At 43.4% G+C, this 9,383-nt stretch overlaps 1 pseudogene; it reads left to right on the forward strand.

Moving 5' to 3' along the window:
• Positions 1–274: 274 nt before the first annotated feature.
• LOC132832629 (uncharacterized) lies at positions 275–1,945 on the forward strand (annotated as a pseudogene).
• Positions 1,946–9,383: the final 7,438 nt, after the last annotated feature.

The following is a 9,383-nucleotide window of genomic DNA, read 5'->3' on the forward strand; positions in this document are numbered from 1 at the left end:
CTCTGTAAAATCAATGTGATCCACTCCAAGTGATTCTGTGTATTTGTCATTGATGAATGTTGGGACAGGTAAAGCATAAATATAACACATGGAAACGATCTGAGCTGATCTGCATTGTGTCTATTTTTCTCCTTTCTCATTCACCATGTTCATGTCCATATTAATATATTCTGACTTGTTCTTTCTGCAGGGATTGAGGGTGGAGCTAACATTGGTAATGGTCAGGACCGGACAGGATTGAGAGAAGGAAAGGCAGTTCCTTCCAACACAGAGAATGACTGTGGAGAAGGAGGTTCGAAGTGAGGAGGGTTTAATACAAACAGAGAATCAGCCAAAGACACTGGCTGTGAAACGTCTCAGAGAATGTACGTTAACAGCCTGGGGGAGCCCTCCCATTTACACACTGCCCTTACAGAAGAAGGTACTTGATGAGGCTGGACACCTTGTAAAATGCTCCTTTGGAAAACCCACTGGAAAACACAGTGTGAGGACAATCATGGTTCTTGGAGCAACAGGAGCAGGAAAAACAACCCTCATCAATGGGATGGTCAACTACATCCTGGGTGTGGGATGGGAGGACAACTTCAGATACAAATTAATTGATGAAGGGACAGGAAGATCCCAGGCTGAAAGTCAGACATCATCAATCACTGCCTATGAACTGCACCATCGAGTAGGATTCCAGATTGATTACTCTCTCACTATCATCGACACTCCAGGATTCGGAGATACCAGGGGGATAACCCGAGATAAATTGCTCACTGATCAGATCCGAGAGTTCTTCACTTCCCCAGATGGTGTCGATCAGATCGATGCCGTGTGTTTTGTTGCTCGGGCCTCTTTGGCTCGTCTGACCCATACACAGAAATATGTCTTTGATTCAATTCTTTCCATTTTTGGTAAAGATATTGCAGAGAACATCTGAATCCTGGTGACATTCACAGATGTTCAGGTTCCCCCTGTTCTGGAGGCCATCAATGTTGCTAAGATACCGTGTCCCAAAGATAAAAAAGGTTTCCCAGTTCACTTCAAGTTCAACAATTCAGCCATATTTGCTCAAAGACCAGCTCCTGGTAACTCTGTCAACAAGAGGGGCCCTGATGGTAGCAGTGAGGAGGAGGAAGATAGCGATACCTTTGATGCAATGTTCTGGAAGATGGGATCAAACAGTATGAGGAAATTCTTTTCAGCTCTGAGCAAAATGGAAACAAAGAGTTTACGTTTGACGAAGGAGGTCCTGAGGGAGCGTCAGCAGCTGGAGGCTGCGATAGAGGGATTACAGCCACAAATCCAAATGGGTTTGACCAAACTGGAGGAGATCAGGAAGACTCACGAAGTTTTGAACCAACACCAGCTCAATCTGGATGCAAATAAAGATTTTGAGTATGAGGTTGATGTCCAAGTTCCAGTCCAGGTCAATATCCCTGAATGGGGTAAGTATGCAACCAACTGTCAGGCATGTCAGATCACCTGTCACTATCCCTGTCGTGTTCCTTTTGATGTTTTTCAAATGCTATGTAAGGCAATGAGCTGGAGAGGATACTGCACAGTCTGTCCAAATAAGTGTGCCTCATCTGTTCATTCACATCAAAAGTACAGATTTGTTTGTGAAGCCAGAAAGAAGATTAGAACACACACAGAGCTGAAGGAAAAGTATGAGAAGGCGTCTGGTGAAAAGATGAAACAGCAGAAGGTGATGGAGGAGCTTCAGCAGGAATTCAGGAACGTTCAGGGTGTGGTGTTAAAGCAGATTGAAAAATCATTTCAGTGCATTTTAAAAACTGAGGAAATAGCTCTCAGGCCAAACGCATTATCAACCTCAGAATACATTGATCTGCTGATTCAATCTGAGAAAGAGGAAGTGAAGCCTGGGTTCCTGGAGAGAATCCAGTTACTGAATGAAATCAAACAACAGGCTGAGAAAATGGAACAAGGGTTAGATTAGCTACAGCATGGAAACAGACCTCTTCAGCCCAACAAGTGCACACTGACCCTCTGAAGAGTCACACCGCCCCAGACCCATTTCTCTACATATACCCCTGCCTAATGCATCTAACACTATGGGCAATTTCGCATGGCCAATTCACCTGACCAGCACATCTTTGGGTTTGAGGAAACCCACGCAGGTGCAGGGAGAATGTGCAAACTTCACACAGACAGCCACCTGAGGTGGGAATCAAACCCAGGTCCCTGGGGCTGTGAGGCAGCAGTGCTAACCACTGAGCCACTGTGCCACCAATATTGGCAAACAACTGTAAAGGCAAAGCAGCAGATTGAAGGAACGGTCTGAGGGAAATATTGAAAGGGAAGTGTTCTGACATGCTCAATTGGTCAACACCTCCGAAACATTTTACAACTCAGGTGGATTAAATGAAGGTAATAATGAAACATCTACTTAACAAATGATATAATTCAATTGTTTCAAGTGCCTGAAAAAATAGCCCTCACTGTTAATAAAATAATTCCTCTCCAAAAACATTTCTTAATTCCTCTTCATGGATTCGAACCAACTCCATCCAGCTGTAACCAAAATGGGAGCAGTTATTGCCTCACTTCATATCGACTTTTATCACTGAGTTCCTCGCCCCAGTTATTCCCCGTGTGGAGAGTGAGATGTTCACTGGCAGATCTCCTGTGACATTGTGACAGTCAATCCTGGTTTGAAAATGCTCCCGATAATAACATTGGAGCATAAGCAATACCAGCAGGAGGAGAACATAAAGACCATTGAATCTTTTTCATGATTAAGTGTGATCATGACTGACCTTCAGCTTTATTTCAGTTTTGCTGTTCACACCCTAAATATCTCTATCTCAATCTGAAATATAGTCACTGATATGTCATCCTCTGTGTTTGAGATTCTCACAGATTCACAATGCTTTGAGTGAAAAAGTTAATGACGATTGCTCTCCTAAATGATTGTGCTCAGATCCTGAAACTGTATCCCCGTGTTCTAGATTTCCTGTACAATGGAAACAATGTCCAATGTAAGTGCATTCAAAATGTTGTATTTCCCTATGGGTTTTTACTGCTTGGAGTGGGACCCCAGCGGCCAGAGTGTGGTTGCCATCTTGACAGCTTTCGTTGCAGGTTTAAGTTCATCTTGGTGGGCGTGTGGGTGATGGTCTAGTGGCAGCAGTGCATCCTGACTCTTAGCTGCAGAATCAGTGATCTTTCTTACTGAACAGCACTTGGGGGAAACACTGAGGGTGACAAGAATGTATTTTGGGTGAGTGACTAGGCAGCAGATCGAGCTGGGCATAGTCTACCAGTAGACTGGGACAACAGTAAGTAATGAGGTGAAAACATACACATCTTCCCTCATGGTTGAGAAAGATTGACGCATTGTGAAATCAAGGACTGAGTTGGATCGAAGAATCTGGATCCAGAAATAGATATTATGGTCTGCTTCACATTCACATCACTGAATCAAGGGGATTTTTATCTGTTAGAAGCAGACAGCTATCTACAAGCTAGCTATCTACAAGCTATCTACCTACAGCTACCTACCACAGAAATATGTCTTTGATTCAATTCTTTCCAATTTCAGCAAAGATATTGCAGGCAGCATCTCTCTGGAATGCACATAAACAATATGGTGCTAGTTTTCATCGAATTTCACAGAATCCAAGCAGCATGGAAACAAGCCATTCAGCTCAAAAAGTCCACACTGAACCTCTGAGGAGCATCTCACTCAGGCCCATCCCCCTACCCTTTCCCTGTAACCCTACATTTCCACATCTCAATCCTAGTGACAGTCACAGATGGCCAGTTCCCCCAATGAGGAGGCATCTATGTTGCTGACTGTCCAAAAGTTGAATAAACATATTCAGCTTCACCCCAATTTCACTAATTGAGCCATATTTTTATCCAAAGAAACTCTGCTTACACCAGAAGCCCCAGTGACAACAAGTTTCAATGAAACCATTCCAGTTATTAACTTGGAATGTAACAGTTACTGAACAGTCAGCAACAATCCAGATGAAAGAAGATTGTCAGTTGATATTTGGAAAGAAAGTGAAACCCTTCCCTGAGACTTTTATAATGCATATTCTTTTCTGCACGGGTAGCATGGTGGCTCAGTGGTTAGAGTTGAAAAGTGTGTTGCTAGAAAAGCGTAGCAGGCCAGACAGCATCCAAGGAGCAAGAGAATCGACGTTTCGGGCATAAGCCCTTCTTCAGGAATGACGCTGGTGTGCCAAGCGGGCTGAGATAAAAGGTGGGGGGAGGGGAGCTGGGAATACGATAGGTGGAATGAGGTTAAGGTGAGGGTGAGAGTGATAGGCCTGAGAGGGGGTGGGGGCGGGGAGGTCGGGAAGAAGATTGCAGGTCAAGAGGGCGGTGCTGAATCTGGGGCTTAGGACTGATATAAGGTGGAGGTAGGGGAAATGAGAAAGCTGGAGAAATCTACATTCATCCCATGTGTTTGGAGGGTTCCCAGGCGGAAGATGAGGCGCTCTTCCTCCAGCCGTCATGTTGCCATGGTCTGGCGATGGAGGAGGCCAAGGACCTGCATGTCCTTGGCGGAGTGGGAGGGGGAGTTAAAGTGTTAAGCCATGGAGCGGTTGGGTTGGTTGGTGTGGGTGTCCCAGAGGTGTTCCCTGAAACATTCCACAAGTAGGCAGCCTGTCTCCCCAATGTAGAGGAGACCACATCGGGTGCAGCGGATACAGTAAATGATGTGTGAGGAGGTGCAGGTGGATTTGTGACAGATATGGGAGAATCCCTTGGGGCCTTGGAGGGAAGTAAGGGGGGAGGTGTGGGCGCAAGGTTTGCACTTCTTGCAGTTGCAGGGGAAGGTGCCGGGAGTAGAGGTTGGGTTGGTGGGGGGTGTGGACCTGACAAGGGAGTTGCGGAGGGAGTGGTCTCTCCAGAACGCTGATAGGGGTGCAGAGAGAAATATATCTATGGTAGTGAGGTCTATTTGGAGGTGGTGGAAATGATGGTGGATGATACAATGTATCCTGAGGTTGGTAGGGTGGAAGGTGAGAACCAGTGGGGTTCTGTCCTGGTGGCGATTGGAGGGGTGGGGTTCAAGGGTGGAAGAGCAGGAAGTGGAGGAGATGAGGTGGAGAGCATCGTTGACCACATTGGAGAGGAAATTGTGGTCTTTGAAGAAGAAGGCCATTTGGGCTGTTCGGTAGTGGAATTGGTCCTCCTGGGAGCAGATGCAGAGGATGCGAAGGAATTGGGAATATGGGATGGCGTTTTTACAGGGGGCAGTGTGGGAAGAGGTGTAATCTTGGTAGCTGTGGGAGTCGGTTGGTTTGTAGTAAATGTCTGTTGAGCAGGAGCAGGCTGAGACAATGGGTCGGCCGGGGCAGTCGGATTTTTGGATTTTGGGCAGGAGGTAGAAACGGGTGGTGCAGAGTTGTGGGACTATAAGATTGGAGGTGGTGGATGGGAGATCCCCTGAGGTGATAGATTAGATTACTTAAAGTGTGGAAACATGCCCTTTAGCCCAAAAGGGTCTACACCAACCCACCCAGACCTATTCCCCTACTTTTACCTTTTCCCCTAACACTACAGGCAATTTAGCCTCACCCATTCAATTAGCCTGCATATTTTTGGATTGTGGGAGGAAACTGGAGCACTCGGAAGAAGCCCACGCAGACACGGGGAGAATGTGCAAACTCCACACAGAGAGTTACCTGAGGTGGGAATTGAACCCCGGTCTCTGGTGCTGGGAGGCAGCAGTGCTAACCACTGTGCCACCATGCCACCCACAAAGGTTATGGATGGTCTGAGAGTGGTTGGCACTGCTACCTCACAGTACCAGGGACCCAGGTTTGATTCCAGCCTCCGGTGACTGGCTGTGTGGAGTTTGTATAATCTCCCTGTGTCTGCATGTGTTTCCTCCTACAATCCAAAAGATGTGCAGGTCAGGTGAATTGACCATGCCACAGTGCCCATTGTTTTACGTGATTCGTCAGGGGTAAATAGAGGGGAATGGGTCTGGGTGGGTTACTCTTCAGAGGGTCGGTGTGGACTTGTTGGGCCGAAGAGTCTGTTTCCATACTATTGGGAATCTAATATTAATCATTGTATCACTTAAATACCTCATTGTGGAGATTTGGCTTTTTGCAGCTGGTTTTATGTCAGCCTTGAGGGGTGTGGATCACAGTGACCACAAGGTACATTTTGGGTTTTGCTTTTGTCTCTCAGCATTTCCCAGGGGTTGTTTTGATCATCTGTCCTATCTTTAGCTTAAGGAAATGATGAATTCATACTGTTCAGTGAAACCCTTAAATATTCAGATTCTGAATTGGATGCCATTGGCTGATATTAATCTTTCAGAGATCCCTTGCTGAGCAAGTCAAACGTTGTATTGCTGAGATCATGGCTGTGAGCCTTGGGTCTTTTACCTAGCATATCAAAAGGGTAAACTTGTTGTAGTCATTGTGATGATGAGGTATGATTCTTGACAGTGTGTGAATGAATCAGCTTCCACAGTTTGCCATGGTCGGGATGGTGCCTCTGTAGCCATCAACCTGTCTTTCTGATATCTGCTTCTGTAGTCCTGACATAGATTGCATGGAGACACATTATTTTCAATGACTTTGTAGATTCCTGTCCAATACTCCAGTGGTTGACTCTGAGCTGCCAGTTCTCCATTCCTAGTGATTTTCCCATGTTTTCTGCTCACTTCTTCCTGAATTGTTTTGGATGCGTTTATTCTGGATCTGGCCAGTGGGAACATCATCTTCAACTGAGCTGTCATCTCTGACAGACCAGAGCAGCCATATTGTTGGCTGTGTTTGCTGTATCTGATTAGGTCATCCCTGGATCACTTGCAGGGAGAGCATCTATAACTCTTTGTCTTGGACAATCTCACCTCTAATCTCACTCAGTTTCAGAGCATAGTCGCTTTCACAAGGTGGTGAGTCATTCCACTTCGATCTTCTATCCTATGTTTCTCCTGTGGCAGTAACTGAGAACTGTGTGTGTGCCCACCTGCATTTCTCTTCCTGGCTTGTATTTCAGATTGGAATTGTAACTCTGAGACCTCAAGAGTAATACCAGGCTTGTTGTCAGTGCATGCTTATAGATGTGCTCCATTTGCACTAGAAACCTCCATACATGGACATCAACAAAGAAATTCCCACATCCATAAACAACTGCCAAAGATGCTCCTTTTGTATTGCATATCTGACCTCAGTTGAAAATGGTGCTTTAGATGTTAATGGTTTGGTTGTTTTTCCCTCTTGTACCAGGGCACTCCCAGCCCTCTTGGTCAAAACATCTATTTGCAAAGGTACATAGTTTTCTCTATTACAGGACTATTACAGACTTAATGACTGGTGTATTACCTTTTGGAGTTTATGGAAACTTCTGTCAGGTGGCTCTGACAAATAGGACATGACACCTATTTTAATCACCTCCCACATGTATTTAATCAAGTCAAGGAAACTTCCCAACTCTCTCACCATTGATAATGCCTTTCAGGAATCTACTGAAGGTGATCTGCATTTTGCTTTAAACTTTGCAAATGTCTTGAAGAAATAATCAGCTTCTTCATTAATTTTGAGCTGTAGCGGTCTATTTATTGCTGTATCAGTTTTGTTTTTCATTTCTGTACAATTCAAGATGCTTTCTGCTGTCATTAATGTGGGTTGATTTTCCAAATCAGTGTGGTGTTAATTTAATATAGTTTAGGCTTACTCACAGGCACTGACTGCCACCATACTGTGTATTCTCTTGTCCTTCCCCCCACCCCAAAGTTTACAAATAATCAACTCTTATACTTTTAAAGATGAGAAATTTTTGCAAATTATTTGGAATGCTGACTTGTTCAATACAATTGGTTTAGATTGGTTCTCTTACATTTCATAATAACGTTCCAGTGCAGCCGTGACTGTGACCCCCACAACTCTGACACAGATCAGTTAGTTTCCAGCTAGTTCATTCCTCGTCCTTTTCATAAAATCGAACAGTAATTAGCACAACGACTGCCTGAGCAAAAGACAGAGGAGCTAAACATTACATTAACATTTGTATTCAACATTTCTTGCAAGTATGTATTATCATTTCATTAATTCATAATTTTTTTCTTCAAATGCTAAAAGTAAGTTTTAGATGTTGTTATCTCTTTTCAATTATTGACAATTTTGGGAAGATTATCTTCTTTGTTAAACTTAAAAGTCATTGCCACTACCTTTTCTCAGGTTTTATTCTGAATTGCTGGTGTAATTTTGTGTGGGGTTAGGGATATACAACAAACAGATGAGTGCATCGTGATTGACTTTGTTTGGATGGACTGTCCAATGAGATTTGCAACAATGTTTCTAAATCCGATGAAGAATTGTATTTCATCAAGTGATTTGCTTTGAAAATGTATAAACTTTCTTCAGCTATTATCTGCTTTTCAATAAAACAAATGATTTAATCCAGCTTGGTATCTTTTTTATGAACAATTAATTATCTGAACAAAGCTATGGATAGAGAGAGAGAGAGAGAGAGAGAGAGACTGAATGGGGTATGGGTGTCTAACCTTGACAAGAAATGTGTAATGTTACTATTACAGTATTAAGTGACTGATATGTGTTTACCCTGACACTTCCCTCCTGCTCAGTAACAAAGATCACTCCAGTAGTGACTCCCCAATCTTTACAAGCCAGAGTGCGACTGTAAATCGCTATATTTGACAGTGAGGGCTGCCCCAGAGATTGAACAGAATCCCTGATTCTGAACTTCAGCATGTGATTGTCATTCCTGTCAAAACGGGAGAATGTAATCCAATCAGATTGGAGTCGGACTATAAACACTGAAGCAATTTCATTGGGAATCAGTTTTCATAAAGAAAACAAGGTACGTTTCTGATTTGCTTCCAGGAAACATTATTGAAACATTTCACCATGATTTTAAATCGGAAATTGAGGAAATTATTATGGAATTTATGAAAATTTAAGATATGTAAAGGGAAGAGGGAGGACACTGAATATATAGGACTGTGAAACACTGCCGTCTGGTTAATGAGAGGAGCTAGAGTTACTGTCTGTTCCTTTGCAACAAAGCAAAACAGAAGTATATTATTTGGGACGGTATATATCAGAATGTGTCACAAACTACAAATTGTTACATGACATAATTCCTTAATATAGCTGGGGCGAGACCGTATTTGTAAACTTATTAGAAAAGGGGCTCTTCAATAAAACAGAAGTTCGAAGATTACAAATTGCACAATCCTTGACCACTGCAGTTTTGAAATACACCACATATTCCATAAACTGTGAAGCAAATCAATTGATCAATGACATCAACTTGTATTCAAACAAAGTGGACTTTATCCGTGAAAATCACACAAGGAGCTGTACAGAAGCATTTTGTAAAATACACTCAGAGAGTTAACTGCTGGCTGTTTCTCAAAAATTCTCTTTTCTATC

The sequence above is a fragment of the Hemiscyllium ocellatum genome, chromosome 35 (assembly GCF_020745735.1).
Source record: "Hemiscyllium ocellatum isolate sHemOce1 chromosome 35, sHemOce1.pat.X.cur, whole genome shotgun sequence".
NCBI classification, from domain to species: Eukaryota; Metazoa; Chordata; class Chondrichthyes; order Orectolobiformes; family Hemiscylliidae; genus Hemiscyllium; species Hemiscyllium ocellatum.